Below are 12,152 nucleotides of genomic sequence, written 5' to 3' on the forward strand. Positions count from 1 at the left end.
AGATCTACAAAAAAAGAAGCCATTAAGTCGTTGCACAGAGAGAACCCACACTTATCCTACCTCAGTTTCCTGAAGGTTTAAGCTGAAAAACTCTGTAGATATCCCCAATCCATGGAGCGAATAGGCCGAAACCACATGCCGAAAGGAGCCCGCTGAGATTGGCCAGGGGAAACAAACGTCCGTACGGGAGATGCCCACGGACAGAGCCTTATTTAATGGATTCCTGACATTAGTTTGCAGCAGAGCATAACGTAGACGTTCAGCGACTGATTTTGTCACCTGGGACCCTTTTTCCCAAAGTCATGAGTTAGAAAACTAAGGAAAAAGGAGGTAAAATCCTAGAGGGAGCGTAAGGAACCTTAAAGGTAGAAAGAAACCAAAGTCTTAAGTCTCCAGAGTCTCCATGGAAATAAAGATGGAATTTTAAAAAGAGATCTACAAAAAAAGAAGCCATTAAGTTGTTGCACAGAGAGAACCCACACTTATCCTACCTCAGTTTCCTGAAGGTTTAAGCTGAAAAACTCTGTAGATATCCCCAATCCATGGAGCGAATAGGCCGAAACCACATGCCGAAAAGAGCCTGCTGAGATTGGCCAGGGGAAACAAACGTCCGTACGGGAGATGCCAACGGACAGAGCCTTATTTAATGGATTCCTGACATTAGTTTGCAGCAGAGCATAACGTAGACGTTCAGCGACTGATTTTGTCACCTGGGACCCTTTTTCCCAAAGTCATGAGTTAGAAAACTAAGGAAAAAGGAGGTAAAATCCTAGAGGGAGCGTAAGGAACCTTAAAGGTAGAAAGAAACCAAAGTCTTAAGTCTCCAGAGACTCCATGGAAATAAAGATGGAAATTTAAAAAGAGATCTACAAAAAAAGAAGCCATTAGGTTGTTGCACCGAGAGAACCCACACTTATCCTACCTCAGTTTCCTTAAGGTTTAAGCTGAAAAACTCTGTAGATATCCCCAATCCATGGAGCGAATAGGCCGAAACCACATGCCGAAAGGAGCCCGCTGAGATTGGCCAGGGGAAACAAACGTCCGTACGGGAGATGCCCACGGCCAGAGCCTTATCCAATGGATTCCTGACATTAGTTTGCAGCACAGCATATACCAGAGTCAATAACTTGTAAAGTAGACGGTCAGCGACTGATTTCGTCACCTGGGACCTGTGTGCCCAAAGTCATGAGTTAGTTGCAGCTGAAATGCGGACTGCAGCTTTCCCTCAATCACTGGCGCTACAACAAGGCCCCGTGTAGCCCATGCCTAAGGCCTATGGCTTTTAGATTGCAAACTCTTCCAGGTGCCGTGTTATTTCCTATACTTTCTGATTCCTTCTCTTGTGGAATAAAGTTTCGAATACAGTTCCCAGTTCACAGTCAGCCCTAGCACTCGTGATGTCGCCTCTGACAAGGACAGAGAAAGAGACACCCTTCCCTTTCTCCACACTGCTATCAGTACCTATTCTAAGGACTGGGACACATGTGAGATCCCCACTGGTGTCGGCCGGGGCAGCCGACATGCGCAACATGGCCGGTTAGCTCAGCTGGTTAGAGCGTGGTGCTAATAACGCCAAGGTCGCGGGTTCGATCCCCGTACGGGCCAGTCCGTCTCCTCTTTTTTGACCGTACCAGTCTCAAACTCCTTTTTCTCCCTACTGCCTAGATCTGGCGGGTGGAAATTGCTGCTGTCTTCATTTAAGCAGGTTACCGTGATGGCAAGCACCATACCCATTCCTCGTTAGTATAGTGGTGAGTATCCCCGCCTGTCACGCGGGAGACCGGGGTTCGATTCCCCGACGGGGAGGCAATTGTTTTCTTTGTGCACCAAAGAAAACTCAGGAAAAAGGAATCCAAAGTCTTAAGTCTCCAGAGTCTCCAGAGTCTCCATGGAAATAAAGATGGAATTTTAAAAAGAGATCTACAAAAAAAGAAGCCATTAAGTCGTTGCACAGAGAGAACCCACACTTATCCTACCTCAGTTTCCTGAAGGTTTAAGCTGAAAAACTCTGTAGATATCCCCAATCCATGGAGCGAATAGGCCGAAACCACATGCCGAAAGGAGCCCGCTGAGATTGGCCAGGGGAAACAAACGTCCGTACGGGAGATGCCCACGGACAGAGCCTTATTTAATGGATTCCTGACATTAGTTTGCAGCAGAGCATAACGTAGACGTTCAGCGACTGATTTTGTCACCTGGGACCCGTTTTCCCAAAGTCATGAGTTAGAAAACTAAGGAAAAAGGAGGTAAAATCCTAGAGAGAGCGTCAGGAACCTTAAAGGTAGAAAGAAACCAAAGTCTTAAGTCTCCAGAGACTCCATGGAAATAAAGATGGAAATTTAAAAAGAGATCTACAAAAAAAGAAGCCATTAAGTCGTTGCACCGAGAGAACCCACACTTATCCTACCTCAGTTTCCTTAAGGTTTAAGCTGAAAAACTCTGTAGATATCCCCAATCCATGGAGCGAATAGGCCGAAACCACATGCCGAAAGGAGCCCGCTGAGATTGGCCAGGGGAAACAAACGTCCGTACGGGAGATGCCCACGGCCAGAGCCTTATGCAATGGATTCCTGACATTAGTTTGCAGCATAGCATATACCAGAGTCAATAACTTGTAAAGTAGACGGTCAGCGACTGATTTCGTCACCTGGGACCCGTTTGCCCAAAGTCATGAGTTAGTTGCAGCTGAAATGCGGACTGCAGCTTTCCCTCAATCACTGGCGCTACAACAAGGCCCCGTGTAGCCCATGCCTAAGGCCTATGGCTTTTAGATTGCAAACTCTTCCAGGTGCCGTGTTATTTCCTATACTTTCTGATTCCTTCTCTTGTGGAATAAAGTTTCGAATACAGTTCCCAGTTCACAGTCAGCCCTAGCACTCGTGATGTCGCCTCTGATAAGGACAGAGAAAGAGACACCCTTCCCTTTCTCCACACTGCTATCAGTACCTATTCTAAGGACTGGGACACATGTGAGATCCCCACTGGTGTCGGCCGGGGCAGCCGACATGCGCAACATGGCCGGTTAGCTCAGCTGGTTAGAGCGTGGTGCTAATAACGCCAAGGTCGCGGGTTCGATCCCCGTACGGGCCAGTCCGTCTCCTCTTTTTTGACCGTACCAGTCTCAAACTCCTTTTTCTCTCTACTGCCTAGATCTGGTGGGTGGAAATTGCTGCTGTCTTCATTTAAGCAGGTTACCGTGATGGAAAGCACCATACCCATTCCTCGTTAGTATAGTGGTGAGTATCCCCGCCTGTCACGCGGGAGACCGGGGTTCTATTCCCCGACGGGGAGGCAATTGTTTTCTTTGTGCCCCAAAGAAAACTCAGGAAAAAGGAATCCAAAGTCTTAAGTCTCCAGAGTCTCCAGAGACTCCATGGAAATAAAGATGGAATTTTAAGAAGAGATCTACAAAAAAAGAAGCCATTAAGTCGTTGCACAGAGAGAACCCACACTTATCCTACCTCAGTTTCCTGAAGGTTTAAGCTGAAAAACTCTGTAGATATCCCCAATCCATGGAGCGAATAGGCCGAAACCACATGCCGAAAGGAGCCCGCTGAGATTGGCCAGGGGAAACAAACGTCCGTACGGGAGATGCCCACGGACAGAGCCTTATTTAATGGATTCCTGACATTAGTTTGCAGCAGAGCATAACGTAGACGTTCAGCGACTGATTTTGTCACCTGGGACCCTTTTTCCCAAAGTCATGAGTTAGAAAACTAAGGAAAAAGGAGGTAAAATCCTAGAGGGAGCGTAAGGAACCTTAAAGGTAGAAAGAAACCAAAGTCTTAAGTCTCCAGAGACTCCATAGAAATAAAGATGGAAATTTAAAAAGAGATCTACAAAAAAAGAAGCCATTAAGTTGTTGCACCGAGAGAACCCACACTTATCCTACCTCAGTTTCCTTAAGGTTTAAGCTGAAAAACTCTGTAGATATCCCCAATCCATGGAGCGAATAGGCCGAAACCACATGACGAAAGGAGCCCACTGAGATTGGCCAGGGGAAACAAACGTCCGTACGGGAGATGCCCACGGCCAGAGCCTTATCCAATGGATTCCTGACATTAGTTTGCAGCACAGCATATACCAGAGTCAATAACTTGTAAAGTAGACGGTCAGCGACTGATTTCGTCACCTGGGACCCGTTTGCCCAAAGTCATGAGTTAGTTGCAGCTGAAATGCGGACTGCAGCTTTCCCTCAATCACTGGCGCTACAACAAGGCCCCGTGTAGCCCATGCCTAAGGCCTATGGCTTTTAGATTGCAAACTCTTCCAGGTGCCGTGTTATTTCCTATACTTTCTGATTCCTTCTCTTGTGGAATAAAGTTTCGAATACAGTTCCCAGTTCACAGTCAGCCCTAGCACTCGTGATGTCGCCTCTGACAAGGACAGAGAAAGAGACACCCTTCCCTTTCTCCACACTGCTATCAATACCTATTCTAAGGACTGGGACACATGTGAGATCCCCACTGGTGTCGGCCGGGGCAGCCGACATGCGCAACATGGCCGGTTAGCTCAGCTGGTTAGAGCGTGGTGCTAATAACGCCAAGGTCGCGGGTTCGATCCCCGTACGGGCCAGTCCGTCTCCTCTTTTTTGACCGTACCAGTCTCAAACTCCTTTTTCTCCCTACTGCCTAGATCTGGTGGGTGGAAATTGCTGCTGTCTTCATTTAAGCAGGTTACCGTGATGGCAAGCACCATACCCATTCCTCGTTAGTATAGTGGTGAGTATCCCCGCCTGTCACGCGGGAGACCGGGGTTCGATTCCCCGACGGGGAGGCAATTGTTTTCTTTGTGCACCAAAGAAAACTCAGGAAAAAGGAATCCAAAGTCTTAAGTCTCCAGAGTCTCCAGAGTCTCCATGGAAATAAAGATGGAATTTTAAAAAGAGATCTACAAAAAAAGAAGCCATTAAGTCGTTGCACAGAGAGAACCCACACTTATCCTACCTCAGTTTCCTGAAGGTTTAAGCTGAAAAACTCTGTAGATATCCCCAATCCATGGAGCGAATAGGCCGAAACCACATGCCGAAAGGAGCCCGCTGAGATTGGCCAGGGGAAACAAACGTCCGTACGGGAGATGCCCACGGACAGAGCCTTATTTAATGGATTCCTGACATTAGTTTGCAGCAGAGCATAACGTAGACGTTCAGCGACTGATTTTGTCACCTGGGACCCGTTTTCCCAAAGTCATGAGTTAGAAAACTAAGGAAAAAGGAGGTAAAATCCTAGAGAGAGCGTCAGGAACCTTAAAGGTAGAAAGAAACCAAAGTCTTAAGTCTCCAGAGACTCCATGGAAATAAAGATGGAAATTTAAAAAGAGATCTACAAAAAAAGAAGCCATTAAGTCGTTGCACCGAGAGAACCCACACTTATCCTACCTCAGTTTCCTTAAGGTTTAAGCTGAAAAACTCTGTAGATATCCCCAATCCATGGAGCGAATAGGCCGAAACCACATGCCGAAAGGAGCCCGCTGAGATTGGCCAGGGGAAACAAACGTCCGTACGGGAGATGCCCACGGCCAGAGCCTTATCCAATGGATAACTGACATTAGTTTGCAGCACAGCATATACCAGAGTCAATAACTTGTAAAGTAGACGGTCAGCGACTGATTTCGTCACCTGGGACCCGTTTGCCCAAAGTCATGAGTTAGTTGCAGCTGAAATGCGGACTGCAGCTTTCCCTCAATCACTGTCGCTACAACAAGGCCCCGTGTAGCCCATGCCTAAGGCCTATGGCTTTTAGATTGCAAACTCTTCCAGGTGCCGTGTTATTTCCTATACTTTCTGATTCCTTCTCTTGTGGAATAAAGTTTCGAATACAGTTCCCAGTTCACAGTCAGCCCTAGCACTCGTGATGTCGCCTCTGACAAGGACAGAGAAAGAGACACCCTTCCCTTTCTCCACACTGCTATCAGTACCTATTCTAAGGACTGGGACACATGTGAGATCCCCACTGGTGTCGGCCGGGGCAGCCGACATGCGCAACATGGCCGGTTAGCTCAGCTGGTTAGAGCGTGGTGCTAATAACGCCAAGGTCGCGGGTTCGATCCCCGTACGGGCCAGTCCGTCTCCTCTTTTTTGACCGTACCAGTCTCAAACTCCTTTTTCTCCCTACTGCCTAGATCTGGTGGGTGGAAATTGCTGCTGTCTTCATTTAAGCAGGTTACCGTGATGGCAAGCACCATACCCTTGTTAGTATAGTGGTGAGTATCCCCGCCTGTCACGCGGGAGACTGGGGTTCGATTCCCTGACGGGGAGGCAATTGTTTTCTTTGTGCACCAAAGAAAACTCAGGAAAAAGGAATCCAAAGTGTTAAGTCTCCAGAGTCTCCAGAGTCTCCATGGAAATAAAGATGGAATTTTAAAAAGAGATCTACAAAAAAAGAAGCCATTAAGTCGTTGCACAGAGAGAACCCACACTTATCCTACCTCAGTTTCCTGAAGGCTTAAGCTGAAAAACTCTGTAGATATCCCCAATCCATGGAGCGAATAGGCCGAAACCACATGCCGAAGGGAGCCCGCTGAGATTGGCCAGGGGAAACAAACGTCCGTACGGGAGATGCCCACGGACAGAGCCTTATTTAATGGATTCCTGACATTAGTTTGCAGCAGAGCATAACGTAGACGTTCAGCGACTGATTTTGTCACCTGGGACCCTTTTTCCCAAAGTCATGAGTTAGAAAACTAAGGAAAAAGGAGGTAAAATCCTAGAGGGAGCGTAAGGAACCTTAAAGGTAGAAAGAAACCAAAGTCTTAAGTCTCCAGAGACTCCATGGAAATAAAGATTGAAATTTAAAAAGAGATCTACAAAAAAAGAAGCTATTAAGTTGTTGCACCGAGAGAACCCACACTTATCCTACCTCAGTTTCCTTAAGGTTTAAGCTGAAAAACTCTGTAGATATCCCCAATCCATGGAGCGAATAGGCCGAAACCACATGCCGAAAGGAGCCCGCTGAGATTGGCCAGGGGAAACAAACGTCCGTACGGGAGATGCCCACGGCCAGAGCCTTATCCAATGGATTCCTGAAATTAGTTTGCAGCACAGCATATACCAGAGTCAATAACTTGTAAAGTAGACGGTCAGCGACTGATTTCGTCACCTGGGACCCGTTTGCCCAAAGTCATGAGTTAGTTGCAGCTGAAATGCGGACTGCAGCTTTCCCTCAATCACTGGCGCTACAACAAGGCCCCGTGTAGCCCATGCCTAAGGCCTATGGCTTTTAGATTGCAAACTCTTCCAGATGCCGTGTTATTTCCTATACTTTCTGATTCCTTCTCTTGTGGAATAAAGTTTCGAAAACAGTTCCCAGTTCACAGTCAGCCCTAGCACTCGTGATGTCGCCTCTGACAAGGACAGAGAAAGAGACACCCTTCCCTTTCTCCACACTGCTATCAGTACCTATTCTAAGGACTGGGACACATGTGAGATCCCCACTGGTGTCGGCCGGGGCAGCCGACATGCGCAACATGGCCGGTTAGCTCAGCTGGTTAGAGCGTGGTGCTAATAACGCCAAGGTCGCGGGTTCGATCCCCGTACGGGCCAGTCCGTCTCCTCTTTTTTGACCGTACCAGTCTCAAACTCCTTTTTCTCCCTACTGCCTAGATCTGGTGGGTGGAAATTGCTGCTGTCTTCATTTAAGCAGGTTACCGTGATGGCAAGCACCATACCCATTCCTCGTTAGTATAGTGGTGAGTATCCCCGCCTGTCACGCGGGAGACCGGGGTTCGATTCCCCGACGGGGAGGCAATTGTTTTCTTTGTGCACCAAAGAAAACTCAGGAAAAAGGAATCCAAAGTCTTAAGTCTCCAGAGTCTCCAGAGTCTCAATGGAAATAAAGATGGAATTTTAAAAAGAGATCTACAAAAAAAGAAGCCATTAAGTCGTTGCACAGAGAGAACCCACACTTATCCTACCTCAGTTTCCTGAAGGTTTAAGCTGAAAAACTCTGTAGATATCCCCAATCCATGGAGCGAATAGGCCGAAACCACATGCCGAAAAGAGCCCGCTGAGATTGGCCAGGGGAAACAAACGTCCGTACGGGAGATGCCAACGGACAGAGCCTTATTTAATGGATTCCTGACATTAGTTTGCAGCAGAGCATAACGTAGACGTTCAGCGACTGATTTTGTCACCTGGGACCCTTTTTCCCAAAGTCATGAGTTAGAAAACTAAGGAAAAAGGAGGTAAAATCCTAGAGGGAGCGTAAGGAACCTTAAAGGTAGAAAGAAACCAAAGTCTTAAGTCTCCAGAGACTCCATGGAAATAAAGATGGAAATTTAAAAAGAGATTTACAAAAAAAGAAGCCATTAGGTTGTTGCACCGAGAGAACCCACACTTATCCTACCTCAGTTTCCTTAAGGTTTAAGCTGAAAAACTCTGTAGATATCCCCAATCCATGGAGCGAATAGGCCGAAACCACATGCTGAATAGAGCCCGCTGAGATTGGCCAGGGGAAACAAACGTCCGTATGGGAGATGCCCACGGCCAGAGCCTTATCCAATGGATTCCTGACATTAGTTTGCAGCACAGCATATACCAGAGTCAATAACTTGTAAAGTAGACGGTCAGCGACTGATTTCGTCACCTGGGACCCGTTTGCCCAAAGTCATGAGTTAGTTGCAGCTGAAATGCGGACTGCAGCTTTCCCTCAATCACTGTCGCTACAACAAGGCCCCGTGTAGCCCATGCCTAAGGCCTATGGCTTTTAGATTGCAAACTCTTCCAGGTGCCGTGTTATTTCCTATACTTTCTGATTCCTTCTCTTGTGGAATAAAGTTTCGAATACAGTTCCCAGTTCACAGTCAGCCCTAGCACTCGTGATGTCGCCTCTGACAAGGACAGAGAAAGAGACACCCTTCCCTTTCTCCACACTGCTATCAGTACCTATTCTAAGGACTGGGACACATGTGAGATCCCCACTGGTGTCGGCCGGGGCAGCCGACATGCGCAACATGGCCGGTTAGCTCAGCTGGTTAGAGCGTGGTGCTAATAACGCCAAGGTCGCGGGTTCGATCCCCGTACGGGCCAGTCCGTCTCCTCTTTTTTGACCGTACCAGTCTCAAACTCCTTTTTCTCCCTACTGCCTAGATCTGGCGGGTGGAAATTGCTGCTGTCTTCATTTAAGCAGGTTACCGTGATGGCAAGCACCATACCCATTCCTCGTTAGTATAGTGGTGAGTATCCCCGCCTGTCACGCGGGAGACCGGGGTTCGATTCCCCGACGGGGGGGCAATTGTTTTCTTTGTGCACCAAAGAAAACTCAGGAAAAAGGAATCCAAAGTCTTAAGTCTCCAGAGTCTCCAGAGTCTCCATGGAAATAAAGATGGAATTTTAAAAAGAGATCTACAAAAAAAGAAGCCATTAAGTCGTTGCACAGAGAGAACCCACACTTATCCTACCTCAGTTTCCTGAAGGTTTAAGCTGAAAAACTCTGTAGATATCCCCAATCCATGGAGCGAATAGGCCGAAACCACATGCCGAAAGGAGCCCGCTGAGATTGGCCAGGGGAAACAAACGTCCGTACGGGAGATGCCCACGGACAGAGCCTTATTTAATGGATTCCTGACATTAGTTTGCAGCAGAGCATAACGTAGACGTTCAGCGACTGATTTTGTCACCTGGGACCCGTTTTCCCAAAGTCATGAGTTAGAAAACTAAGGAAAAAGGAGGTAAAATCCTAGAGAGAGCGTCAGGAACCTTAAAGGTAGAAAGAAACCAAAGTCTTAAGTCTCCAGAGACTCCATGGAAATAAAGATGGAAATTTAAAAAGAGATCTACAAAAAAAGAAGCCATTAAGTCGTTGCACCGAGAGAACCCACACTTATCCTACCTCAGTTTCCTTAAGGTTTAAGTACCTATAGGTACTGCTATCAGTACCTATTCTAAGGACTGGGACACATGTGAGATCCCCACTGGTGTCGGCCGGGGCAGCCGACATGCACAACATGGCCGGTTAGCTCAGCAGGTTAGAGCGTGGTGCTAATAACGCCAAGGTCACGGGTTCGATCCCCGTACGGGCCAGTCCGTCTCCTCTTTTTTGACCGTACCAGTCTCAAACTCCTTTTTCTCCCTACTGCCTAGATCTGGTGGGTGGAAATTGCTGCTGTCTTCATTTAAGCAGGTTACCGTGATGGCAAGCACCATACCCATTCCTCGTTAGTATAGTGGTGAGTATCCCCGCCTGTCACGCGGGAGACCGGGGTTCGATTCCCCGACGGGGAGGCAATTGTTTTCTTTGTGCACCAAAGAAAACTCAGGAAAAAGGAATCCAAAGTCTTAAGTCTCCAGAGTCTCCAGAGACTCCATGGAAATAAAGATGGAATTTTAAGAAGAGATCTACAAAAAAAGAAGCCATTAAGTCGTTGCACAGAGAGAACCCACACTTATCCTACCTCAGTTTCCTGAAGGTTTAAGCTGAAAAACTCTGTAGATATCCCCAATCCATGGAGCGAATAGGCCGAAACCACATGCCGAAAGGAGCCCGCTGAGATTGGCCAGGGGAAACAAACGTCCGTACGGGAGATGCCCACGGACAGAGCTTTATTTAATGGATTCCTGACATTAGTTTGCAGCAGAGCATAACGTAGACGTTCAGCGACTGATTTTGTCACCTGGGACCCTTTTTCCCAAAGTCATGAGTTAGAAAACTAAGGAAAAAGGAGGTAAAATCCTAGAGGGAGCGTAAGGAACCTTAAAGGTAGAAAGAAACCAAAGTCTTAAGTCTCCAGAGACTCCATGGAAATAAAGATGGAAATTTAAAAAGAGATCTACAAAAAAAGAAGCCATTAAGTTGTTGAACCGAGAGAACCCACACTTATCCTACCTCAGTTTCCTAAAGGTTTAAGCTGAAAAACTCTGTAGATATCCCCAATCCATGGAGCGAATAGGCCGAAACCACATGCCGAAAGGAGCCCGCTGAGATTGGCCAGGGGAAACAAACGTCCGTACGGGAGATGCCCACGGCCAGAGCCTTATCCAATGGATTCCTGACATTAGTTTGCAGCACAGCATATACCAGAGTCAATAACTTGTAAAGTAGACAGTCAGCGACTGATTTCGTCACCTGGGACCCGTTTGCCCAAAGTCATGAGTTAGTTGCAGCTGAAATGCGGACTGCAGCTCTCTCTCAATCACTGGCGCTACAACAAGGCCCCGTGTAGCCCATGCCTAAGGCCTATGGCTTTTAGATTGCAAACTCTTCCAGGTGCCGTGTTATTTCCTATACTTTCTGATTCCTTCTCTTGTGGAATAAAGTTTCGAATACAGTTCCCAGTTCACAGTCAGCCCTAGCACTCGTGATGTCGCCTCTGACAAGGACAGAGAAAGAGACACCCTTCCCTTTCTCCACACTGCTATCAGTACCTATTCTAAGGACTGGGACACATGTGAGATCCCCACTGGTGTCGGCCGGGGCAGCCAACATGCGCAACATGGCCGGTTAGCTCAGCTGGTTAGAGCGTGGTGCTAATAACGCCAAGGTCGCGGGTTCGATCCCCGTATGGGCCAGTCCGTCTCCTCTTTTTTGACCGTACCAGTCTCAAACTCCTTTTTCTCCCTACTGCCTAGATCTGGTGGGTGGAAATTGCTGCTGTCTTCATTTAAGCAGGTTACCGTGATGGCAAGCACCATACTCTTTCCTCGTTAGTATAGTGGTGAGTATCCCCGCCTGTCACGCGGGAGACCGGGGTTCGATTCCCCGACGGGGAGGCAATTGTTTTCTTTGTGCACCAAAGAAAACTCAGGAAAAAGGAATCCAAAGTCTTAAGTCTCCAGAGTCTCCAGAGTCTCCATGGAAATAAAGATGGAATTTTAAAAAGAGATCTACAAAAAAAGAAGCCATTAAGTCGTTGCACAGAGAGAACCCACACTTATCCTACCTCAGTTTCCTGAAGGTTTAAGCTGAAAAACTCTGTAGATTGGCCAGGGGAAACAAATGTCCGTACGGGAGATGCCCACGGACAGAGCCTTATTTAATGGATTCCTGACATTAGTTTGCAGCATAGCATAACGTAGACGTTCAGCGACTGATTTTGTCACCTGGGACCCTTTTTCCCAAAGTCATGAGTTAGAAAACTAAGGAAAAAGGAGGTAAAATCCTAGAGGGAGCGTAAGGAACCTTAAAGGTAGAAAAAAACCAAAGTCTTAAGTCTCCAGA

The 12,152-nt window shown here is 47.3% G+C and overlaps 12 non-coding genes across 12 annotated transcripts; all 12 read left to right on the plus strand.

Annotated features, from left to right (window-relative positions):
* The first annotated feature begins 1,531 nt into the window (after positions 1-1,531).
* TRNAI-AAU (transfer RNA isoleucine (anticodon AAU)) lies at positions 1,532-1,605 on the plus strand. The gene has a single exon. It is a non-coding gene; the product is annotated as a tRNA-Ile (tRNA).
* A 129-nt stretch (positions 1,606-1,734) lies between these two features.
* Positions 1,735-1,806, plus strand: TRNAD-GUC (transfer RNA aspartic acid (anticodon GUC)). Its single transcript has one exon. It is a non-coding gene; the product is annotated as a tRNA-Asp (tRNA).
* Positions 1,807-3,016: 1,210 nt separating this feature from the next.
* On the plus strand, positions 3,017-3,090 carry TRNAI-AAU (transfer RNA isoleucine (anticodon AAU)). The gene has a single exon. It is a non-coding gene; the product is annotated as a tRNA-Ile (tRNA).
* Positions 3,091-4,501: 1,411 nt separating this feature from the next.
* TRNAI-AAU (transfer RNA isoleucine (anticodon AAU)) lies at positions 4,502-4,575 on the plus strand. Its single transcript has one exon. It is a non-coding gene; the product is annotated as a tRNA-Ile (tRNA).
* Positions 4,576-4,704: 129 nt separating this feature from the next.
* Positions 4,705-4,776, plus strand: TRNAD-GUC (transfer RNA aspartic acid (anticodon GUC)). The gene has a single exon. It is a non-coding gene; the product is annotated as a tRNA-Asp (tRNA).
* Positions 4,777-5,986: 1,210 nt separating this feature from the next.
* Positions 5,987-6,060, plus strand: TRNAI-AAU (transfer RNA isoleucine (anticodon AAU)). Its single transcript has one exon. It is a non-coding gene; the product is annotated as a tRNA-Ile (tRNA).
* A 1,406-nt stretch (positions 6,061-7,466) lies between these two features.
* TRNAI-AAU (transfer RNA isoleucine (anticodon AAU)) lies at positions 7,467-7,540 on the plus strand. The gene has a single exon. It is a non-coding gene; the product is annotated as a tRNA-Ile (tRNA).
* A 129-nt stretch (positions 7,541-7,669) lies between these two features.
* Positions 7,670-7,741, plus strand: TRNAD-GUC (transfer RNA aspartic acid (anticodon GUC)). The gene has a single exon. It is a non-coding gene; the product is annotated as a tRNA-Asp (tRNA).
* A 1,210-nt stretch (positions 7,742-8,951) lies between these two features.
* Positions 8,952-9,025, plus strand: TRNAI-AAU (transfer RNA isoleucine (anticodon AAU)). The gene has a single exon. It is a non-coding gene; the product is annotated as a tRNA-Ile (tRNA).
* A 1,122-nt stretch (positions 9,026-10,147) lies between these two features.
* Positions 10,148-10,219, plus strand: TRNAD-GUC (transfer RNA aspartic acid (anticodon GUC)). The gene has a single exon. It is a non-coding gene; the product is annotated as a tRNA-Asp (tRNA).
* A 1,210-nt stretch (positions 10,220-11,429) lies between these two features.
* Positions 11,430-11,503, plus strand: TRNAI-AAU (transfer RNA isoleucine (anticodon AAU)). The gene has a single exon. It is a non-coding gene; the product is annotated as a tRNA-Ile (tRNA).
* Positions 11,504-11,632: 129 nt separating this feature from the next.
* On the plus strand, positions 11,633-11,704 carry TRNAD-GUC (transfer RNA aspartic acid (anticodon GUC)). Its single transcript has one exon. It is a non-coding gene; the product is annotated as a tRNA-Asp (tRNA).
* Positions 11,705-12,152: the final 448 nt, after the last annotated feature.

Source organism: Hyla sarda, chromosome 4, assembly GCF_029499605.1.
Source record: "Hyla sarda isolate aHylSar1 chromosome 4, aHylSar1.hap1, whole genome shotgun sequence".
NCBI classification, from domain to species: Eukaryota; Metazoa; Chordata; class Amphibia; order Anura; family Hylidae; genus Hyla; species Hyla sarda.